We start from the raw sequence: 22,995 nt of genomic DNA on the forward strand, positions 1-22,995 counted from the left end.
CATTCATTTGAGTGTGGGGAGGAGGAGCTGCCTGCAGCTGTGTTTAGCCAACCTGCCATTCCCCAGGCAGCTAAAGGCCCAGTGACAGATGGATAGGCTTACCATCATGTCTGTCACTCATAACTTATTAGGAGGGGAGTCGGGACCCATTGTGCCAAAGTGGTGCCCGAAGGAACTATGAGAGGACATCACTGTAGGTGAAAGTGCTTCCAATGTAACTGATCCCTTGTTCCGGAGCAACTAGGAGAGGCTAGAACTGAGCAAATCCTCCTCACACCAAAGAGACTAAAGGCCCGATTTTACCACTTTCATTCTAAGTGCTGAATTTGGGCGCAATTCAGATCCGACTTGGAAAACTATTCCCAGGCGCTCCCATATGCACTTAGCCTGAAAAAAAACCGCGAGTCTGAATCGTGCTGTGGGCGGGGCTTAACGCACCTGAAACGATCAGAGCTCTGAACTGCAAGGAAAAAAATTTGAAAATCGCGCCCCGTCACATCGCTCCCGGGCTGCAAAAAGCGGATAAAGCGACCCGGGACCGATGGCCCCCACAGACATCACCCCATCCCCATAACATAACTGTCCCCCTTATCCACCCACGCCCCGACCCCGCTACTCAGACCGATCGCGACCCTCTGCCCCCTCCCCCCCCCACCGATCACCCACAGAGTGGCAGCGGACCCCCCTGCCCCTGCCCCGCCCTCCCTCCCCCACCCCCCTGCCCCTGCCCCCGCCCTCCCTCCCCCACCCCCCACCAGAGATCCATCTGGCCTCCCTTTCAGTATATTTCACATACTCTCAAGCCCAGTACTTTGACAGTTTCACTCATTAAGTGCGCGTGCACTATTATAGCTGTGGAATCCCTTCTCTCTGCTGCCTGTACTTGCAAAACCCACCGAGGTACATATCCAGGCCTTTATTGAAGTTGGGTAATGAAACATATACAAATAGCCATTGCTTGATTCAACAACCTTTGCAATTGTGTTTAGCAACAGCCAACTTGCAGTAAATTCTAAGAGCTGCATTTCCAAGTTTAGGAGATAATTTGGGAAATGGTAATAAGATAATTTCTACTTCTTCTGAACTTGCTGGTGGAGGGGAAAAAAAACAACATTCATGGCAAGTGAAATATAATGTAAGTAGCATTTATAACAGGAATGATCAGAATTAGAAATGCGATGGGATAGAATTAACTCCCCCCCACCAGAGAATGATCGGGCCTACCCCCCCCCCCCCCCCCACCTCCCCCCACAATGATCGGGCCGTCCCCTCCCGCCCACCAGAGAATGATCAGGCCTCACCCCTCCCTAGAATGATTGGACCTCCCCCACCACCCCCCACTGCCCTCCCCCCAACAGACAACGATCTGGCCTCCCTCTCCCTCTTCCCTCCCCCCCACCCCCTCCACCCACCAGAGATACATCTGACCTGCCTCCTCCTCCCTCCACCCCACCAGAGAATGATCTGAACCGCCTCCCCCCTCCCTGCTCACCACCGATCTGAGCCAGAGAGCCGTTGGAAGCTCTGAACCTACCTCTTCAGAAGCTGGAGCACCCGAAACAGATCTTTGCCAAGCATGTCTGTTTGGCACCGAATCTGGATGCGCGAACGCGATGGTAAAGGGAGAAGTGCTGGTAAAGTTGGGCAGGCAGCCCATTAATTCAAGTTAAATGCATGCAAATGTGACACAATGGTAAAATCGGGCCCTAAGTCTCAATGGTCCCCTTCAAATTTCAAACATGGCACTCCCTTGACAATAGCAATAATCGCCAACTCTCCCAACCATTAGACTTTCCAAACCACTCCAAAGGTAGCTATTGCATAAAAATTCAACATTCGAGTTACAGGGTGCAGCTCAATGACTAATGGCTCATGGCTCAATACCTATGGCTGCTGTGAGGGCTAATCTCACAATGAGAATCTTTTTCGATGCACTGCTACAAAATGCCCACACAATGTCTCTTTGCACATGTTGATGGATTCCCAACAAGTTGCAATGTAAGGCTTTTTTGGAATCATAGAATGCCTACTGTACTGAAGGAGGCCATTTGGCCCATCGAGTCTGCAGCAACTCTGCGACAGAATATCTTACCCAGGCCATCTCCCTGCCCTATCCCGATAACCCCGAGCGTTTACCATGGCTAATCTATTTAACCTACACATCCCAGTGTACCCGAACAGGCGCCAGAGTGTGGTGACTAGAGGATTTTCACAGTAATTTCATTGCAGTGTTAATGTAAGCCTGCTTGTGACACTAATAAATAAACTTAACTTAAACTTAGAACATCTTGGGACACTAAGGGGTAATTTAGTATGGCCAATCCACCTAACCTGCACATCTTTGGACAATGGAAGGAACCAGAGCACCCGGAGGAAACCCAGGCAGACACGGGGAGAATGTGCAAACTCCACACAGACGATGACCCAAGGCTGGAATTGAACCTGGGACCCTGGCACTGTGAGGTAGCAGTGCTAACCACTGTGTCACCGTGTTACCCCTAAAAACAATGGCGCCCAACATGGGGATTTCACTCAAGAGATCAGTTTGACCAATGAGGCACGAGCAGCAGACGTTGCTTAAATTACAAAGTGGAAGGAATAGGCTAGATTACGGGCAGTTCTACCAGAGGCAATGAATCTCTGGTTTGGGGAGTGTGTATCTTCAAGAGGGAATTGGTCCAGTTCTTGGCAAGGGTAGAGATCACATTGCATAGAAGGTAAGCAGATTAATTGCTAATATGTATATTATCAGTGTGATCTCCTGGACTAATTTCAATTGCCTAAGGGGGGTCATAAAAGGAATTGATCACACTTTGTGTGCCCCTTCATGGTTCTGGATTTCGTTTTCTGTTTCATGTTTCTCCCAGGAAATGACAAGGCTGGGTGTGGGGTGTTAGGAAGTGCCTACTTATAATGAACTATCACGAGTGTGGTACAGATACGACAGACTAACTGCTCCACTCTTTCCCATATGTTTGCATCTTCTGTTGATTGCTTTCCTGAGCAACTGACTCCTACAAAGTATCCAGAGAAACTTAACCCCTTTAAATACTTCCTTCAGGCAGTTTAATTGCCTCTCCCAACTATTTTAAAGTTAAAGTTTATTTATCAGTGTCACAAGTAGGCTTACATTAACACTACAATGAAGTTACTGTGAAAATCCCCTAGTCGACACACTCTGGCGCTTGTTCGGGTACACTGAGGGAGAATTTAGCATGGCCAATGCACCTAACCAGCACGTCTTTGAACTGTGGGAGGAAACCGGAGCACCCGGAGGAAACACACGTGGACACGGGGAGAACATGCAGACTCCATCCAGATAGTCACCTAAACTGGAAATCAAGCCTGGGTCTCTGGCGCTGTGAGACAGCAGTGCTAACCCCAGTGTTTAGCACACTGCGTAACTTGTACCAAGTTGCTTTCTGCATTGTTAACCCAGTCATCAACCCACTTTAAAAAATGCACAGATAGGTAATTGGTAAAAAAAAAACACAGCGAACACCTGAAACCTCTTCAGAGCATTGCTCCCTTCTCTGAATTATTTTTCAAAAACAGCTTTAGAAAACGATACCTGCTGAAGGGATGGTGATTCCCTGTATCTTCACTTCCCAACAGGCTCCTTTAAGCTGCCTAACCCAGCCACAAGGCCCATGAATCTGCCTCCTGTCCACATGTGGAAATCACAGATGGCTCTGTGGGGTTCTTGATTTACGACAAGCAGAGCCGAACTCTGAAAGGAAACTGGCATTATGTTGTGGTGTGGGATAGGGGGAGGGGGGGGGGGGGGGTGCTGGTAGGAGAAAGGAGGCAGTTGACTGTAAGATATGCAATCAGTAAAGCTGTGATGGGATCATTTGCTATCCATTCGGAGGATTGGTTCTAATTACCATGATCAACCGCTTTGATTAATTCAGTACACCCTAGCTCATCGGAGAGCTCCACCATTTACCAAAATCTCTTGTTCATCTCATTATGGTCACTCTGGCTGTGTCCTCACCTCAGGCAAAGGGCTGGAGTAGTCATTTATGTTTTAAGAGCAAGCTCACTATCTTCTTCCCACACAAGAGGGGATTTATCTCGTTGGAAAAAGCGGAGAGAGAGAATGACACACATTTTGCTTGCAACATCACTTTGCTGGGAGCACTAAAACAGCAACCAGCAAATAATGGGGCAGTGTGTTTAAAATTAACATCAATGTCGTCTTTCATCAACTTGGAAAGATGCTTATCCCACTTTAATAAGTATTGCCTTTTGACTGAAACAGCACATCAGATTTTATTTAAAAGCTTTTTTTTTAGTTTTACATGGAACACTTAAAGAAGTGGAATAATTAGCTTCTCTCCTATGCTGTTTCGCCCTCAGTTTGGATTATTTTCAGTTCAAAATGAAAACCCATAGAGGAGTCAGATGCATGTTAAAATCTTCGCAGTTTAGCAAACCAAGATTAACTTCCCTCTTCGAAACGAGTAGGTTTTAGTCATGGAATAAAAGTATTTGGGGGCTGGGGGTGGTGGGAGGACAAGGGTGGGGGGGAGGGTGTTATTGGGGGGGGGAGCGGGTGGGAAAGGAGTTTACAATTGGGGCAACACAGTAGCACAGTGGTTAGCACTGCTCCTCACAGCGCCATGGACCTGGGTTCGATTCCCGGCTTAGGTCACTGTCTGTGTGGAGTTTGCACATTCTCCTCGTGTCTGCATGGGTTTCCTCCGTGTTCTCCGATTTCCTCCCACAGTCCAAAGCTGTGCGGGTTAGGTGGATTGGCCATGCTAAAATTGCCCCTTCGTGTCAGGGGGGCTGGCTAAGGTAAATGTATGGGGATAGGGCCTGGGAGTGGGATTGTGGTCGGTGCAGACTCGATGGGCCGAATGGTATCCTTCTGCACTGTAGGATTCTACGATTCTGTGAAATCATCAGAGTAATAGAAATACGGAAGTGTCCAGCTTCGAGGAGTGAGTTGCTCTGATTAAATGTCATTCCCCTGCCACAAAGCTGATTTGTTCAACCATCTCCCTGGAGCATCCGTCCACCAAATTTGACAAGCGTTAGTATCTCTCATCATCACCTCCATTCTGTCAAGCTGGCACTGCACTGGGTCCCAGCAACGTGGGAAACTTGCAGAAATAAATAAATATTTTCAGCTGCCTGCATGCAAGTGGGGGGTTGTTAACATAAACAGAAAATGCTGGAAAGTTTCAGCAGGTCTGACAGCATCTGTGGAGAGAGAATAGAGCCAACGTTTCGAGTTTTCATCAGAGCTCTGATGAAGGGTCCATCCCAACTCGAAACATTGGCCGTGATTCTCCCATTGCGACCCGCAACCTTTCTGTCGGGTCACGGTCGGAGACGTGCGTCTGTGGCCTTGAACAGGGATTTGCGCATGCGCGGGAACGCATGCGCACCTCCCAGAACCAGCGAACAGTCGCCGGTCAGACCATGCTGGAAACCGGCAGGAGGACTGGTAAGTCATTTAAATCTTTTCTGCATGTATTTTAAATATGTGTATTTGTCCATCATTGGGACCTTTCAGGGCCCGATTGAATCTCCCACCCCGCCGGGAGTACTTCATTCCAGCGGGGTTTACACTAGCTCCCCACATTCGGGGAACTAGCGGGAGATCCCGCTGGAATGAAGGGAGGGGGCAATCGGGGCCCCTCAGGGATTTGGGCAGTGGGAGGTGTTGCCCCCTGGGCATGAGCACCCTGGCAGTGCCAGCCTGTGCCCCTGTGCCCACAGGGCAACGAGCCCGTGCCCAGGGGGCACCTTGGCACTGCCCAGTGGGCATCGGGCAGTGCCAAGGGGGTGGGGCCTACTGTGGGCAGGGCCTAGGGGTGATCGGTGGGGGTGGTGGGTCCCACTGTCACTCTGCATTGGGATCGGTCTGGGATGGAGTGAGGGCAGTGATTGGGGTGGGCTGGGGGGGAGGGGGAGTGGTCTGCAGGGAGGATCCTGCCTCTGGGGGGTCTGACCTGGGGGGGGGGGGGGGGGGGCAGTGGTGGGGAGGGGGTGTGTCGGGGTGAGGCGGTGGGGGGATTGCCACTACTGGTGGGGGGGGGCCTTGGAAATTGGGACGCTCCGGGACGGGGCGGGGGGGTGGTGGCGGGGGTCAGGGCTGGCCCAGGAATTGTTGTGGGGTCGCGATCGGGCCATGGGGTGGGGGGGTGGTGGTGGTTGGAAGGGCAGCACTGCAGTGGTCGCAGGGTGGCAAGCGATCGGCTGGCCAGCAAACGGGAGGTTGACAGTTTGGGGCCACTGCGTATGCGCAGAGCTCCAGAACTATCAGATTCCGGCACGAATAGGCCCCGTCCTCCTGGGTGTTTAATGAGACTGGAGTACAGTGCTCAGTTCTGGTCGCCTCATTACAGGAAGGATGTGGAAAAGATTGAAAGGGCGCAGAGGAGATTTACAAGGATGTTGCCTGGATTGAGTGGCATGCCTTATGAGGATAGGCTGAGGGAGCTCGGTCTTTTCTCCTTGGAGAGACGTAGGATGAGAGGAGATCTAATAGAGGTGTATAAGATGTTGAGAGGCATAGATCGGGTGGACTCTCAGAGGCTTGTTCCCAGGGTGGAAATGGCTGCTATGAGAGGACACAGGTTTAAGGTGCTGGGGGGTAGGTACAGGGGAAATGTTAGGGGGAAGTTTTTCACACAGAGGGTGGTGGGTGAGTGGAATCGGCTGCCGTCAGTGGTGGTGGAGGCAAACTCAATAGGATCGTTTAAGAGACTCCTGGATGAGTACATGGGACTTAATAGGATGGAGGGTTATAGGTAGGCCTAAAAGGTAAGGATATGTTCGGCACAACTTGTGGGGCCGAAGAGCCTGTTTTCTGCTGTAGTTTTTCTATGTTTCTAGATTCCCGATTGGGACCTCTTCAGTGCACAGAGTGCGGAGATTCAAGTGAGAAGCTAAACTGACAGAACAGTCGGGATTTAGAACAATTTTCCCACCAATTCAGCACTTTTGGGAAAATCACGGCCATTGTCTCTATTCTATCTCCACAGATGCTGTCAGACCTGCTGAGATTTCCCAGCATTTTCTGAATTTGTTTCAGATTCCGGCATCCACAGTATTTTGCTTTTATCTTAGGGTTCGTTAAAATGGATCTGACTTTGCAGGCAAATCAGTTACAGAAAATTATAATCTTCCTCAAATTCTACAACATCAATAAAGCTCGGGCTGGCAGGCTAGGCATCCCTTTGCACCAAATCTCCCATGAGGGAAGTGTGTTTTCAGCACAAAGTACCAATGTTCAGTTGATAAAGAGCCGGCGATTTGTCAAGACCTTTCCCCACTTGATAACTGTTAATTATAGAATAGGATCCTACAGCGCAGAAGGAGGCCATTTGGCCCATCGAGTTTGCACCGACCACAATCCCACCCAGGCCCCATCCCCATTTACCCTAGCTAGTCCCCATGACACAAAGGGGCAATTTAGCCTGGCCAATCTACCTAACCTGTACATCTTTGGACTGTGGGAGGAAACTGGAGCACCCGGAGGAAACCCACGCAGACACGGGGGAGAATGTACAAACTCCGCACAGTCACCCAAACCGGGAATCGAACCCAGGCCCCTGGCGCTGTGAGGCAGCAGTGCTAACCACTGTGCCACCGTACCGCCCCAATCCTTCGCCATTATCAGACATCAGCACTGGACAACAGCTGACAGCATAAAAGAAATGAATTAAATGTTCAAAGTAGACTGAAGATGATTAGAATCGCCCTTGGGTATTTGCTACGCTTTCTCTAATTATTCCCTGACATCCGGAATGGTGGCTTCCTCCAAAAGGCCACGTACAATCCACACTCACAGACTCAAATCAACTACATCTCAAAATGCTGCTGGCTCTATCTGCTGGCACTTACACTCGAAGGGCATTACATACTTGAACCCCCTTGGTCCCTTTGCCCAAACAAAAAAAGAAACCTTAGCGTGAGTCTGGCTGCTGGTCACAGAAGCGTTCCACACCACATTGTTTCCTCTGTGTTGGATTGTAAATGTTTTTAATTTAGTTATCTGAAACCGGTTTGTTGAGCCAGTATCCATGTTCGGACATGGTTGCGGAATTTTACCATCCCACCCGCCACAGGAATTGGAGTGGGCGAGGGGCGGACCATGGGAAGGTCCATTGACCTCGGGCAGGATTTTACGGTTTCAGGTGGAGCGAGCTGTAAAATCCCACCCATTGTGTTAAGGCAGCAGATCAGAAACCCCAAGATGTATTGTGAAGCCAAACTAGACCCCACCAATTTTTCCATTTGGTATTAATGTTCGGATAGGATGTTTCATTCCAGGCACGATCCTACTGACACACTAGGGAGCTTTTCTCAAAAACATTTTATTTTAAAAAGTTTAACTATAACAAATGAATTAGCTCAGCTTTTAACAATTGAACAATACTTAAACATGACAAGATACAATTTGCAATGGTTCATCTATCCAGATGAGTTCCAGCTCAAGCAACATTCCTCTTATAGACACAGCCTCCTCTTTAAAATTAGTTAGCAAAACACAGGCATACCTACTTGTCTTAGGTTAACAATCCTGGAGTTTCTGGAGTGGAAGAGACAAAGAGACGCCTTTAGCAGAATTTTCCCGTAGCATCCACCACGGGAATATCATTAGGCACACTGTTGGAGGCTGTCATTGAATCATAGAATCCCCTACACTGCTGAAGGAGGCTATTCGGCCCAACAAGCCTGCACCAACAAGAATCCCACCCTGGCCCTATCCCCGTAACCCCACATATTTACTCTGTTAGTCCCCCTGACACTAAGGGTAATTTAGCATGACCAACCAATCTAAACCGCACATCTTTGGACCGTGGGAGGAAACCAGAGCACCCGGAGGAAATCCACTCAGCCACAGGGGGAATGTGCAAACTCCGCACAGTCACCAAAGGCTGAAATTGAACCTGAGTCCCTCGTGCTGTGCCATGCCTCCTGTCCATTGAAAGGAGGGGACTGAGAAAGACTGGAGAATTGAACAGGAGTGCCAGAAGTTAATCAAAAATGAAGACTTGCATTTATATAGTGACTGTAATCATCACAGGACACTCCAAAATGCTTTACCACAATTAAGTAGTTTGGAAGTGTATTCACTGTTGTATTTAGGGAACATGGCGGCAAATCTATGCACAGCAAGCTCCCACAAATGACAATGACCAGATCATCTGTTTTTGTGATGTTGAATGAGGGATAGATATTGACCAGACCATTTGGGATAGCTCGCCTACTCTCTCACCTGAAAAGACAAGATGGAGCTTTGATTTAATGTTTCATCCAAAAGCAGACGCTTCTGACAGTGCAGCACTCCCTCAGTATTGCCCTGGAGTATCAAGGATACTGAAGAAACGTGTAGCAGTGGACACCAGTAAACTGACAGAGGAGCAATTGGGATTGAATCCCAAAAAGGAAGAATAGTGGTTGAGGGAGGCTGGGGAGGACGTTAGGTAAACCCATGGGATTAGTGCAGATGAGGGAAGCGGACTGAGAAACAGCTATATATAGCACACAAGATCAGGAACAGCAGTAAAGTGTTTGGCAAGCAAATCAACCCAGTCTGGTGCAAAATGGCAACATTCTCAAAAGGATTAGTGAAGTTAGAATTATAGAATCCCTACAGTACAGAAAGAGGCCATTCAGGCCATCGAGTCTGTACTAACCACAATCCTACCCAGGCCCTATTCCCATAACCCCACACATTTACCCTGCTAATCTCCCTAACACAAAGGTCAATTTAGCCTGGCCAATCAACATAACCCGCATATCTTTGGACTGTGGGAAGAAACCGGAGCACCCGGAGTAAACCCATGCAGACACGGGGAGAATGTGCAAACTCCACACGGATAGTGACCCGAAGCTGGAATTGAACCCAGGTCCCTGGCGCTGTCAGGCAGCAGTGCTAACCACTGTGCCACCGTGCTGTCCCTGTTGTGACTACAGGAAACTGTAAGCAACCAGAAAAGAATGGGAATTCACAGGAATCAATCAAATAAATCACAATGTGGAGTAAAATTCTCAATGAGGGAGCAGAATACTAATTCCGCAAAGAGAGACATTTCACCAAAGATGGAGCGATGGAGAAGATAGAAGTCATAGGGCCTGATTTTACCAAAACTTCGCACGCATTTTACCAAAACTTTGCATGCATTTAAATCGACTTAATGAACCGCGCGCCCAACTCTACCGCCAAATCCCACTTTACCATCTTCTGGCCTGATCCGCGTCTGCGCTGTAATCGACCTGCTGAATAAAAGTCCGAAGTCGCCGCTGCAGCCTCCGAAGAGCGGGGTCAGAGACTGCAATGGCCCTCTGACCCAAGTCATCCTCTGGTTGGAGGGGGAGGGGGGTGGGAGGAGGAGAGGGAGTGTGACGTCTCATCCCCTGGGGGTGGGGGGGGGGGGGGGCGGTGGGAGGAGAGGGGGTGTGACGTTTCATCCCCTGGGGGAGGGGGGTTGGGAGGGGGGGGGCGTGGTGCTGGGAGGGGAGGGGGTGTGACCGATCATTCCCTGGGGGGGGTTGGTGGGGAAGGAGAGGGGGTGTGACATATCATCCTCTGGTTGGGGGGGGTGGGGTTCCGCTGCCAGTCTGCGGCCGATCCCTCCTGCCGGAGTGGACGTGCGGCCGTGCCATCCCACAAAACCTTCAGGATGAAGCGATTCCTCGCTAAGAAGATGAAGCAGAACCGGCCGATTCCACAGTGGATCCACATGAAAACCGGCTACAAGATCAGTACAAGTCCAAGAGGAGACACTGGAGAAGGACCAAGCTGGGCCTGTAAAGGGATACACCATCACTGGTACACTACCAGCCACAGATTACTCTTCCCTGCAGGGGCAAGAGAGCGGGAGAGATGGCTGGCTGGTAGTGTACCAGTGATCGGTCACACCCCCTCCCCAACCAGAGGATGATCTGGGTCCCGCCCCCCCCCCCCCCCCCCCCTCCTCCCACCCAGAGGATGATCGTCAGAGAGCCGCTCTCTCCGCTTTTTCTTTCTTTCGCGCCCAGGCGCGCTCTGTCAGATTTTTTTCGAACTGCGCATGCGCAGTTCAGAGCTCCGATCGGTCTGCCAGCGCTAAGCCCCGCCCACAGCGTGGATCAGGCCGGAGCCGGGAAAACGCGTATGGGCGCACTGGAAAGAGGATTCCAGGCACGGATCTATTTGACACCCGGATTCGGCACTTAGACTCAAAATGGTAAAATTCCCCCCATAGTAAAGCCCCATGGACAAGCAACGAATGAACTTTGGCTTAGCCGAAAGTGAACTTCTCTCCAGAACCCAACAACATTGAATTGGAACTTCAGCATCACCCCAGAAACCCAGTGATATGCACTATCCACAACGCCACAGAGTAAGCCAGTAAACCTGAAGATTCAGGCCACATAATGGTCCACATCTAAGCCACTCTGATTCATGTTATCCTGGGGGTTAAACAACTCTGCTACACGTGAGTATTAGATAAACATCGTTGAGAAATGAAAACATGTCTTTCTATTTCCTGCAATGATAGAACAAATCTCTCTCATTCATGTGCTCCAGCCCAACCTCAGAAAGCCAGCTTCTACAACACTAATAATATAGCCTCCCTTAATGAGATGGTTCAATAAGTACCAACTGATGCAAAATTACAGGCAATTTTGTGTTACGGACTCCGGTCCACTGGGAATTGAAGGAATTGCCCAATGTGACTTTATTTGAACTGGTAATTTTTTGGAAAGGATTTAAACCCCAATGTCCCAAAGATGGATTAATGATAGAATGTGATCTGATGACAACACCCAGCTGGTCATTGTTTAACCCAATGTGTAATGAGATACATCCATCAGGAGATGCTGGCTGAGACAAAATTGCAGATGATTTCCTCACAATTTTGGCAGCGCCTCCTTATTCCATCTGCCGGATGGGATTCTTCAAGAGAACTTGTGATGCCGAGACATTTGTCTTTTCAAACTCCATTCCTCCCAGACTCTGGGGCGACGCGGCGGCACAGTGGTTAGCCCTGCTGCCTCACAGCGCCAGGGACCTGGGTTCGATTCCTGGCTTGGGTCACTGTCTGTGCGCAGTCTGCATGTTCTCCCCGTGTCTGCGTGGGTTTCCTCCGGGTGCTCCGGTTTCTTCCCACAGTCCGAAAGACGTGCTGGATAGGTGCATTGGCTGTGCTAAATTCTCCCTCAGTGTACCCGAACAGGCGCTGGAGTGTGGCAACTGAGGGATTTTCACAGTAACTTCTTGTGACAATAATAAATAAAATAAAATAATGAATAGTTCAGAACAGGACAACCTGCGATGTATCAACTTTCCTCATCCAAATATTGGCCGGAAATGTCCCGTCTTGCCCACCACGGGAGTCGTAGCGGGCGGGACAGAAAATTCAGAGGACCATTTAAAGTTCTGTTCAGCTTGGAGGGGAATTTCTGGTTTTGGGGTGCGTGTGGCTGGAAAATCACACCTATCGATGCCAAATACCAGCAGTTTACTGATGAGAATGGTGGCTACTCACCAAATGGAGTAGGAGGCACCGAGGCTGGTATTGTTGGAAGCCACTGAGCTCAGTGAAGCAGCAGAAATATCATAAAAGTAAAATTTATTTATCAGTCACAAATAAGGCTTACATTTACACTGCAATGAAGTTACTGTGAAATTCCCCTAGTCGCCACACTCTGGCACCTATTTGGGTCAATGTACCTAACCAGCATGTCTTTCAAACTGTGGGAGGAAACCGGAGCACCCGGAGGAAACCCACACAGACACAGGGAGAACTGGCAAACTCCACACAGACAGCGACCCAAGCTGGGAATCGAACCCAGGTCCCTGGTGCTGTGAGGCAGCAGTGCTAACCACTGTGCCACCGTGCCGCCATAAAATGTTCATTCCCATACTGGGAGTCGAACCCGGGTTGCCTGGATTAAAAACCAGGAATCCTAACCGCTAGATCATATGAGAAGTCATTTGGCAAAGACGGAACTCACGGCAAGTACTAGTTTGAGACCCTGTCAGCCAAGGTGACAGCTGTCATTCAAGCAAGAAAACAAAAGCCTCATGCTGCACAACATAAACACTGCACAACCTGAAAGTAGCCAGGAAAGCCAAGCAAAGGATAGCGAGAAACTGCGCAAATAAACATTGGATCAACTTATGTCTCAGAAATCCAAACTGCCCAAGACAATGGGAGTTTCGTATGAAGGGATTAATAGAGGCTTTGGTCTTACCATCATTAAAATTGCCCTCTTGAAGTCAGCAGATGGTGAATTACTCACCAACAGAAGTAACCAGATTGACCCGCTGAACACGGCTGTGGGCTGTACTCCTGTGAGACGGACAACTCCCAGTCTGCACGTGATTCTTTCCCCCAGCTTCCTATCCTGGATGAGTTAGACAAAGAACCCTCATTGCTTGAGCTCTGCTTAGCATACAGAAAGACACCCAGCAAGGATGGAATCCCTTCTGGATTACTGAATCACGGAAAGTCTCATCCAGCGCTTTATGGCCTTCTCAATTTTCTTTTAGCTGACAGGTAGGCTCCATTGCGCAGGAGATCTGTGAAACAAAAGGCATGACACCATACCAGAGCAAAGATCACAGGGGCGACTTTGACAACTACGTGTTTTCTGGCAGCAGAGTCAGCTTGCCATTGGCCACTGCGGGATCTTCCAGTCTTGCCCGAGTCTATGGCATTTTGAGGGAAGAGAGGTCGCGCATATCAGAAGCCAAAAACCATGCCATGAGCCCACAGAACATGGCAGTACAAAGCATCTCCAGTGTCTGTAACTTGTTCTCCCTGACTGTAAGCATCATGTGGTCGTGGGACAAGATTTTGCACCTTTTAATGACACTCCACTGGAAGTGGTTAGCAAATTCTGCTACCTCATGCCCACAGTGACAGACAAACTGTGCCTTGATGCAGAACTCGATAACCACATAGGGAAAATAGCCTCCCTCTTTGGGCAACTCACAAATCACGCTTAGAATAACATCAAGCTGACCCTTTGGATTAAATTGATGGTATATACAGTCTGTGTTTAGCTGTGAAACTTGGATGACTTACAGCTGTCAAAAGAAGAAGCTCTTCAATTTCCATCTTCGCTGTCTGCGGCTCATTATGGCTAGCTCCCAGAAGGAAAATAATTATGAATTTGAACTCTTCTCAAAGGCAGAAGTTCCACGTTTGTTAGCACTTATCGCACAAGAGACGGCTTCATTGTCTTGGGCACGCACACAGGATTGGAAGATGGTGGCGTATACAAGGACATTCTATGTAGCTGGAGCCAGGTGACCAGTAGGACTCTCCAATTTCCACTTCCAGAGTGCATTTGAGACCACCATGAAGGCCCGGTATCGATGATCAAAGCTAGGAGTCACCAGCTGATGACTGAGGAAAATGGCCACTGCTCCAATGGGTTGGCATGCGCCACCATGATGAGCAGTGGCTATGGCAGTCTGGTAGCAGGTGCCAATGCTGAGAACAACGACCCACAATGACATGTGGTAGCTTCATTTCTCTTCACAACTGACTTCTTCGACCATCAGCAAAGGTGAAGACACCCCACCTGAAATGGATTTGTTTGCTGCCTGTCCAGCATCTTTTGTGGATAGGATACAAAGACTGCCACTGCATGGTAAAACAAAGGAAATGTGTACAGAATAGGTGATCTCAATTTTTAAAATATATGACATTCATCCAATCCTCCTCCCTATTTTGCTGTTTTACAAAAAGGACTTCCATTGATCCAACTACATCTCGCCATTCCAGACAAGTTGTGTGAACAAAAATAATGAATGGGCGGCATGGTGGCACAGTGGCTAGCATTGCTGCTTCACAGCGCCAGGGACCCGGGTTCAATTCCAGCCTCAGGTCACTGTCGATGTGGAGTTTGCACATTCTCCCCGTGTCTGCATGGGTTTCCTCCGAGTGCTCCGGTTTCCTCCCACGCTTCAAAGATGTGCGGGTTAGGTTTATTGGCCATGCTAAATTGCCCCTTAGTGTCAGGGAGATTATCAGGATAAATATGAGAGGTTACGGGGGATAGGGCCTGGGTGGGATTGTGGTCGGTGCAGACTCGATGGGCCTCCTTCTGCACTGTAGGGATTCTCTGGTTCTATGATTAAACTCAAAGCTGCAAGGATTCAAGGGCACCCTAGCAAATAGGTGAGAAACTGGTTGAAGGGCAGGAAACAATGAATGATGGTTAGAGGAGATATGTCAGGGTGGGGAGAAATACTGAGTGGCGCACCTAAAGGGTCAGTGCTGGGTCTGGGGGAGAACGGTTTCCTCCCACAGTCTAAAGATATACGGGTTAGGTGGATTGTCCATGCTAAATTGCCCCTTAGTTCTAGGGGGACTAGCTAGGGTAAATGCATGAAGTTATGGGGATAGGGCCTGGGTGGGATTGTGGTCAGTGCAGACTCGATGGGCCAAATGGCCTCCTTCTGCACTGTAGAGATTCTATGATTTTATGTGACTCGCCATTCTCTCCGATAAGCGGGGAATCATTTTCCTGTCTGTAAATGTTGAATAGCCAAAGGGGCAGAGTGAGAATTTGGCAATGATGTAGTCAGTCAAAACATCTGGAGGCCAGTCATCAGACTTGAAACACTTGCACTCTTTCAGGGTTCCACTAATTTCAGTAAGATCAGGCAACCACTAATTTGTGGCTCCAGGCCACAAAAGTGTTTTACAACAACAACGTTAACTTAACTTAAATTTATATAGCCCCTTTAACGTAGAAGAATGTCACAAGGTAAGCACTATAAAAATAAAACATGGCACCGCGAGCCACATCATAGAATCTCTACAGTGCAGAATGAGGCCATTTGGCCCATCAAGTCTGCAGCAACCACAATTCCACCCAGGCCTTATTCCCGTAACCCCACACATTTACCTTGCAAATCCCCTGACACTAGGGTTAATTTAGCATGGGCCAATCAACCTAACCCACACATCTTTGGACTGTGGGCGGAAACCGGAGCACCCGGAGGAAACCCACGCAGACACGGAGAGAATGTGCAAACTCCACCACAGGCAGTGACCTGAGGCTGGGAATTGAACCGGGGTTCCTGGCGCATTGAGGCAACAGTGCTAACCACTGTGCCGCCCCTAAAAGAGGTATTAGGGCATGATGATCCAAAAAATCAAAGAGATAGATTTTTAGGAGTGTCTTAAAGGAGGAAAGTGATGTACAGGAGCAGATCATTTTCGGCAAGATATTTAATGGCTTGGGGCCCCAGCAGCTTAGGGAACAGCCGCCAATGGTGGAGAGGTTCAAATCGGGGATGCTCAAGAGGCTGGAGCTTGAGGAAGGTGGGTTTCTCAGAGGGTTCTGGGGCTGGAGGCAATCACAAAGACGGGAATGCTTGAGACCGCTGAAGGGTTTGAAAAAGGGGATGAGAATTCTAAAATAGAAGTGGTGCTTATCTGGGAGCCATGCCACACCAGCAAGTACAGGGCTGAACGGGATGTGGTTCAGGTTAGGACCTGGGCAGCAGAGTCTTGGATTACCCCAAGTTTGTGTCGGGGAGAAGCCACACTGGAGAGTAGTTAAGAGAAAAGTTAAAGTTTATTTATTAGTCACAAATAAGGCTTAACACTGCAATGAAGTTACTGTGAAATTCCCCTAGTCGCCACACCCTGGCACCTGTTCGGCTCAATGCACCTAATCAGCACGTCTTTTGTGGGATGAAACTGGAGCACCCGGAGAAAAACAGGGAGAAGGTGTAGACTCCACACAGACAGTGGCCTAAGCCGGGAATCGAACTCAGGTCCCTGGTGCTGTGAGGCAGCAGTGCTAACCACTGTGCCACCCTCAATATACCAATATTAGGAGACATACCAATGAAGGTTCGGCTCCTGAAAGGTTAACTTGTCTGCACTGCCCATGGTCGTTGCCTGGAGCCCTGACTGTTTCCTGCATTTTGCATTCATTCTAAATCAGGTCCATCTGTCGGGCATGCTAAGCATAAACAATGCAATTTTCTTATCAGGAAGATGGATAGTTTAGAAGTCCTGGATTTCTTCCATATTTCCCTTGTCCACTTGATGGGAATTTTCACAGACAACATTATTAAATACAAAACAGCCCTCCTTGGGAAAACAAAATAAGCATATTGATGTCAATTTATTCCTTTAAAATCATTCCAAAATAGCCATAAATTATTTTTTATAGAATACTTAGCGAGGTGATTTGTTCATTACCTCCACCGCTGAAGATGGACGGAGAACATGCTGCCGCCTCTTTGTTAGTCTCGGTTTAGACAACAGGCGGCACAGTGGCACAATGGTTAGCACTGCTGCTTCACAGCGCCAGGGAGCTGGGTTCAATTCCCAACTTGAGTGACTGTCTGTGCGGAGTCTGCACGTTCTCCCCGTGCCTGCGTGGGTTTCCGCCGGTTGCTCCAATTTCCTCCCACAGTCCGAAAGACGTGCAGGTTAGGTGGATTTGCCATGCTAAATTCTCCCTCAGTGTACCCGAACAGGCATCAGAGTGTGGCGACTAGGGGATTCTCACAGTAACTTCATTGCGGTGTTAATGTAAGCCTAATTGTGACACTAATAAATAAACCTAAACTTATGGCCTGTACACCAGGCAGAGGGGGATCAGTTGGCTAGATAGCTGGCATGTGGTTCAGATTAATGACAATAGTACAGGGTTCAATCTCTGTTTCAGCTGAGATAGACTCAGGGCCTGCCTCCCTGCCCTATCTTTGGGGAAAAAAAACATGGTATTTTGCCAAGTGCTCAACAAATAATTGTCAAGGACCTACCTTCAGGCACAAAATTGAAGATGGGCTGAATGGCCTCCTTCTGTACTTGTTGAAATCCAGCCTTACTCAGGGCCCCATCAAGTTTGTTCCTTTAAAAAGGGGAAAGTCTGAACAAGCATGTATTGTATATTCCTACCCACCCGTACCTCTGACACGCTGGTAATATATATACCAAAAAAAATTTAAAATACTTTTAAACACAGTATTTAGCTTTCAGTACATTTATCACACATTAAAAATAAACATAATGCAAAGTTGAAGCGATGTCAAAATCCTTAATCTTTCAGGGTCAAAGTCATCACGAATTGATTATAATGGAGAAAATGCAGAAATGATTTACAAGGTTATTGCGAGAATCGCGAGGATATAATTATCAGAGCATGCTGTGGTCCCTTCCATTGGAAAAAAGACTAAGAGGAGGTCTGATAGGGGTCTTTAAAATTCTAAAGGGATTTGATAAGGTTTACATGACAATTATAATCTACTTGTTCTCACAACTAATAATGTCATCCGTGGTACTCGGTGAGATTGCTGCACTCTGGTCACCTGCAAGTGTCTGGATATTGTATTTATTAAAAGTCTTTGAAAAGCACAGTGGGTGGAATTTTCTCCCGAAAAAAATTGAAGTGTAAAACGGGCAAGAAAACAGAAGGTTTCCTTGCCAGTTTTTTCAGCAAGGTAAGTAATGGTGATTTCCGACATTCTGGGCAAAACAGAGGCCGTAATGTGAATCTCACCAGTGGTGGGGGCGGATGGGGTACCAGCTTGCCTGTGAGGCTGGCTGCTGAGCGCTAGAGGCGCCAGGTGCCCCGATCTTCCAGTATACTGTGTACACTGTGTACAGAATACACTGGGATATCTGTTACCCCCTGCCCCCCCGAGGACATCACCCCCCCCCACCCTCCCTGATCGCTGACCTGGCTGATTGGCCCACCCAATTGCCATCCCAGCTAATTGCTCCCCCCCCCCCTCCCCCGGATCGCAGCTCCAAACATCACTAATTGTGGCATTCACATTTAAGTCAGTCTTGTACCCCTCCCAGGTGCAAGGCTAATTTCACCGGAAAAATGGGCCCGGCAAGATTGCGGAAGACGAGAAATCAGGCGGAAACCCAATTTTTTTGCCTCTCACCCTATCTTACCGCCTTACCGTGCCGGTCGACCGGTGTGGCCAGCTGGTAAGATCCCACCTAGTGACTCTCAAAAAATACCTTTGTGAGTCCTCCAGGTAGGTCCGCGGGCACGGTGCATAATGCGAGTCACTCACTGCAATGCCACAGCGGAGGTCAGACAGGAAAACAAGCCAGAACTCTAATCCCCACCACTTCATCCTTACTGTACAGAAGGAGGCCATTCGGCCCATCGAGTCTGCACCGGACACTTTCCCATCCAGGCCCTATTCCCGTAACCCCACTTATTTAATCTGCTAATCCTCCTGACACTAGGATCAATTTAGCATGGCCAATCAACCTAACCCGCACATCTTTGGAGTGTGGGAGGAAACCGGAGCATCCGGAGGAAACCCACGCAGACACGGGGAGAATGTGCAAACTCCACACAGATATTGACCCAAGGCCGGAATTGAACCCTGATCCCTGGCGCTGTGAATCACTGTGCCACTGTGCCGTCCACTTGCATGGCGTCACACAACTAGACCAGTTTCTACGTGTCCGGCACAAGTTATCACATGCATGAGCAATAACAATGTACTTTTATTAGCAGGATTTATGTCATTGTGGCTTTTGTTTCAAAGATATATTGGTGAGATAAGTGATAGTTTTTCAGAAGAAGATTATGGTGATGATTTTACGACACAAGAATATATCAAATTAATGTACTGTGTTGTCATGTTATTGTCCACACTACGAAAATGGCTATACTTATCTTTCTGCCATGATTTAACAATTTGCTCAAGATATTGAATTTAAACGAAGGCACATAAATCTATGACATTTAGTGGCAAAAATGCAGCAAATCCATAGTTTTCATTAGTTCCCATTAATTCTGGTGAGTTTCTTTTGCAGAGGTGGGTGATCCCGCGGGGTCTTTTGCCACATTTAATTGGTATGCAGACTAAAAGGTTTGTGAACCATTGTTCTGATTAGCCATGTTGGCAGCACACTACGTCCAAAAGTCAAAATATTTGCCTCATCTGATGCTTTCCCTGCAGCACAGGACAAATAATATGACTAACCCACCGGCAGCATGACTCCTTCACTCATATTTAACATGCCTACAACACAAGTTAATTCTGGGCTATTCACATCAGTGTAAAATATCAAATGAGTGTGTGATATCCTCTGCACAGCGACTAAAGGCTTTGGAGTTTCTAGATGCCACAGCACAAATTTTAGGAGCACCAGCCAAACTGTCACACAAAGCAACTAGCACTGTAGGTTGCAGAGAACTGTAATGGCTGATATTTACAATGGCAGAATATGATTTGATTTGATTCATTAATGTCACATGTATTGGGATACAGTGAAAAGTATTGTCCCTTGCACGCTGTACAGACAAAACATATCATTCATAGGGTACGTAGTGGAGAAGGAAAGGCAGGGTGCAGAATATAGGGTTGCAGTCACAGGCTGTAAAGAAAGATCAGCTTAATATCTGATAGGTCCATTCAAAAGTCTGATGGCAGCAGGGAAGAAGCTGTTCTTCATCAAAAGAAATCATAGAATCCCTACAGTGCAGAAGGAGGCCATTCGGCCATCGAAACTGCACCAACAATTCCACCTGGGCCCTATCCCCGTAACCCCACATATTTATCCCGCTAATTCCTCTAACCTACGCATCCCGGGACACTAAGGGGCAATTTAGCATGACCAATCCACCTAACCCGCACATCTTTGGACTGTGGGAGGAAACCGGAGCACCTGGAGGAAACCCACACAGACATGGGGGGGGGGAATGTGCAAACTCCAAACAGGCAGTGACCCAAGCCGGGAACCAAACCTAGCTCCCTGGAGCTGTGAGGCAGTGGTGCTAACCACAGTGCCACCGTGCTGCCTTAAATTGAATTTAAATTTCATCACCTGCCGTGGTGGAATGGAGTCGGTTGGTACGTGACCTCAGACTTTTGTATCTTTTTCCCAATGGAAGAAGGTGGAAGAGAGAATGTCCGGGGTCCGTGGGGTCCTTGATTATGCTGGCGGCTTTTCCGAGGCAGTGGGAAGTGTTTGCTGGAGTGACACGACTCACGGTGAGCAACATGCACTCAATTCATTCACAAAAATTGAACAAAAAAAAAAATCACCATTCCGGTCATGTAAATTGTTGCATTGCAAGTTGCTAATTGATAAAGGCACAGTGAAGTCAATGGGGCATCTGAAAGCTCATGAACTTCAAGTTCAATGGCCTGCCATGTCAGCCGTGGCGCACTTGGTAGCACTGTCAGAGCCAGAAGTTGTTGATTCAAGTCCTGCTCCAGGCTTGAGCACAGAACTCAAAGTTGGCACTCCAGTGCAGTATTGAGGGAGTGCTGCACCTTTGAAAGTGCTGTCTTTTGGAGAAACCAAAGCCATGTCTGCCCATTTTGCTGGACATAACAAACCCCATGCCACTGTTTTGAAGAAGAGCAGATGTCCCAGCCGATATTTATCCCTCAATCAACATCTCCAAAACAGATTATGCAAGTATTATAACATTGCTGTTTGTGAGACCCTGCTATGTGTGAATTGGCTGCTGTGTTTCCTACATTACGTGGTGTGGAGATACCAGCGTTGGACTGGGCTGGGCACAGTAAGAAGTCTCACAACACCAGGTTAAAGTCCAACAGGTTTATTTGGCAGCACAAGCTTTACATTCCTACATTACAACAGTGCCCTTCAATAGGACTTCATTGGCTGTAAAGTGCTTTGACATATCCTGTGGTCATTCAAGGTGTTACATAAAATGAAATCCTTCCTTTTGCCAAATGGGCCTGTGGTAAACCACTGTTATTTGTTATCTGTTGTGGTTAACCACTGTTAGTTAGTATTTATTATTACCCTCTTTTTAGGGAATAACAAAATGTAATAGTTCTTCCTTTGATTCTCCAACTGAAGACCAATAGATTGGGTTTAAAGTTTGAAAGTTTATTTACTAGTCACAAGTAAGCTTACATTAACACTGCAGTGAAGTTACTGTGAAAATCCCATAGTCGCCACACTCCAGCGCCTGTTCGGGTACACTGAGGGAGAATTTAGCATGGCCAATGCACCGAACCAGACTGTGGGAGGAAACCGGAGCACCCAGAGGAAACCCACGCAGACACAGGGAGAAGGTGCAAACTCAGCACAGATAGTGACCTAAGCCAGGAATCAAACCCGGGTCCCTGCTAACCACTGTGCCATGAGTTCTAGAATATACCAGTAAATCCTTTCTAATTATAACTGTAGCATCATCCTTAATAATTTCTACCTCTCCTCTACTTCATTTCTTTATCATCACTGAATACTTAGGAACCAGGAAAACTGAGAATGCATCCCTTGCCTCATAAGACCATAAGTCATCGGAGCAAAATTAGGCCACTCAGCCCATCGAGTCTGCTCTGCCATTCAATCATGGCTGATATTTTTCTCATCCCCATTCTCCTGCCTTTTCCCCCATAACCCTGGTCCTCTTATTGATCAAGAACCTATCTATCTCTGTCTTAAAGACACTCAATGACCTGACCTTCACAGCCTCCTGCAGCAAAAAGTTCCACAGATTCACCACACTCTAGCTGAAAAAATTCCTCCTCATCTGTTTTAAAGGATTGTCCCTTTAGCCTGAGGTTGTGCCCTCTGGTTCTAGTCTTTCCTACTAGTGGAAACATCCTCTCCACGTCCACTCTATCCAGGCCTCACAGTATCCTGCAAGTTTCAATAAGATCCCCCCTCATCCTTCTAAACTCCGATGAGTACAGACCCAGAGTTCTCAACCATTCCTCATACGACAAGCTCTTCATTCCAGGGATCATTCTTGTGAACCTCCTCTGGACCCTTTCCAAGACCAGCATATCCTTCTTTAGATATGGGGCCCCGCTTGAACTGTGGGTGGAATCTTAACCGCTATGCAAATAATTTCTGGTCAGAACCATTCCTGGGATCTGATCCCCCTCTGGCTGGCAGCCTGCCCATTCACGTGATTTTACAGGAGAAAGCCACTTTACAGTTCACCATCCAATTAAAGGCTGGTTCCTGAGGCTGCAGATCCCATCAGAAGGATGCCAATCCCATTAGGAGAAAGAGGATGCTGCTGTGATAGGAGGCA

The sequence above is a fragment of the Mustelus asterias genome, chromosome 1, assembly GCF_964213995.1.
Source record: "Mustelus asterias chromosome 1, sMusAst1.hap1.1, whole genome shotgun sequence".
Lineage (NCBI taxonomy): Eukaryota > Metazoa > Chordata > Chondrichthyes > Carcharhiniformes > Triakidae > Mustelus > Mustelus asterias.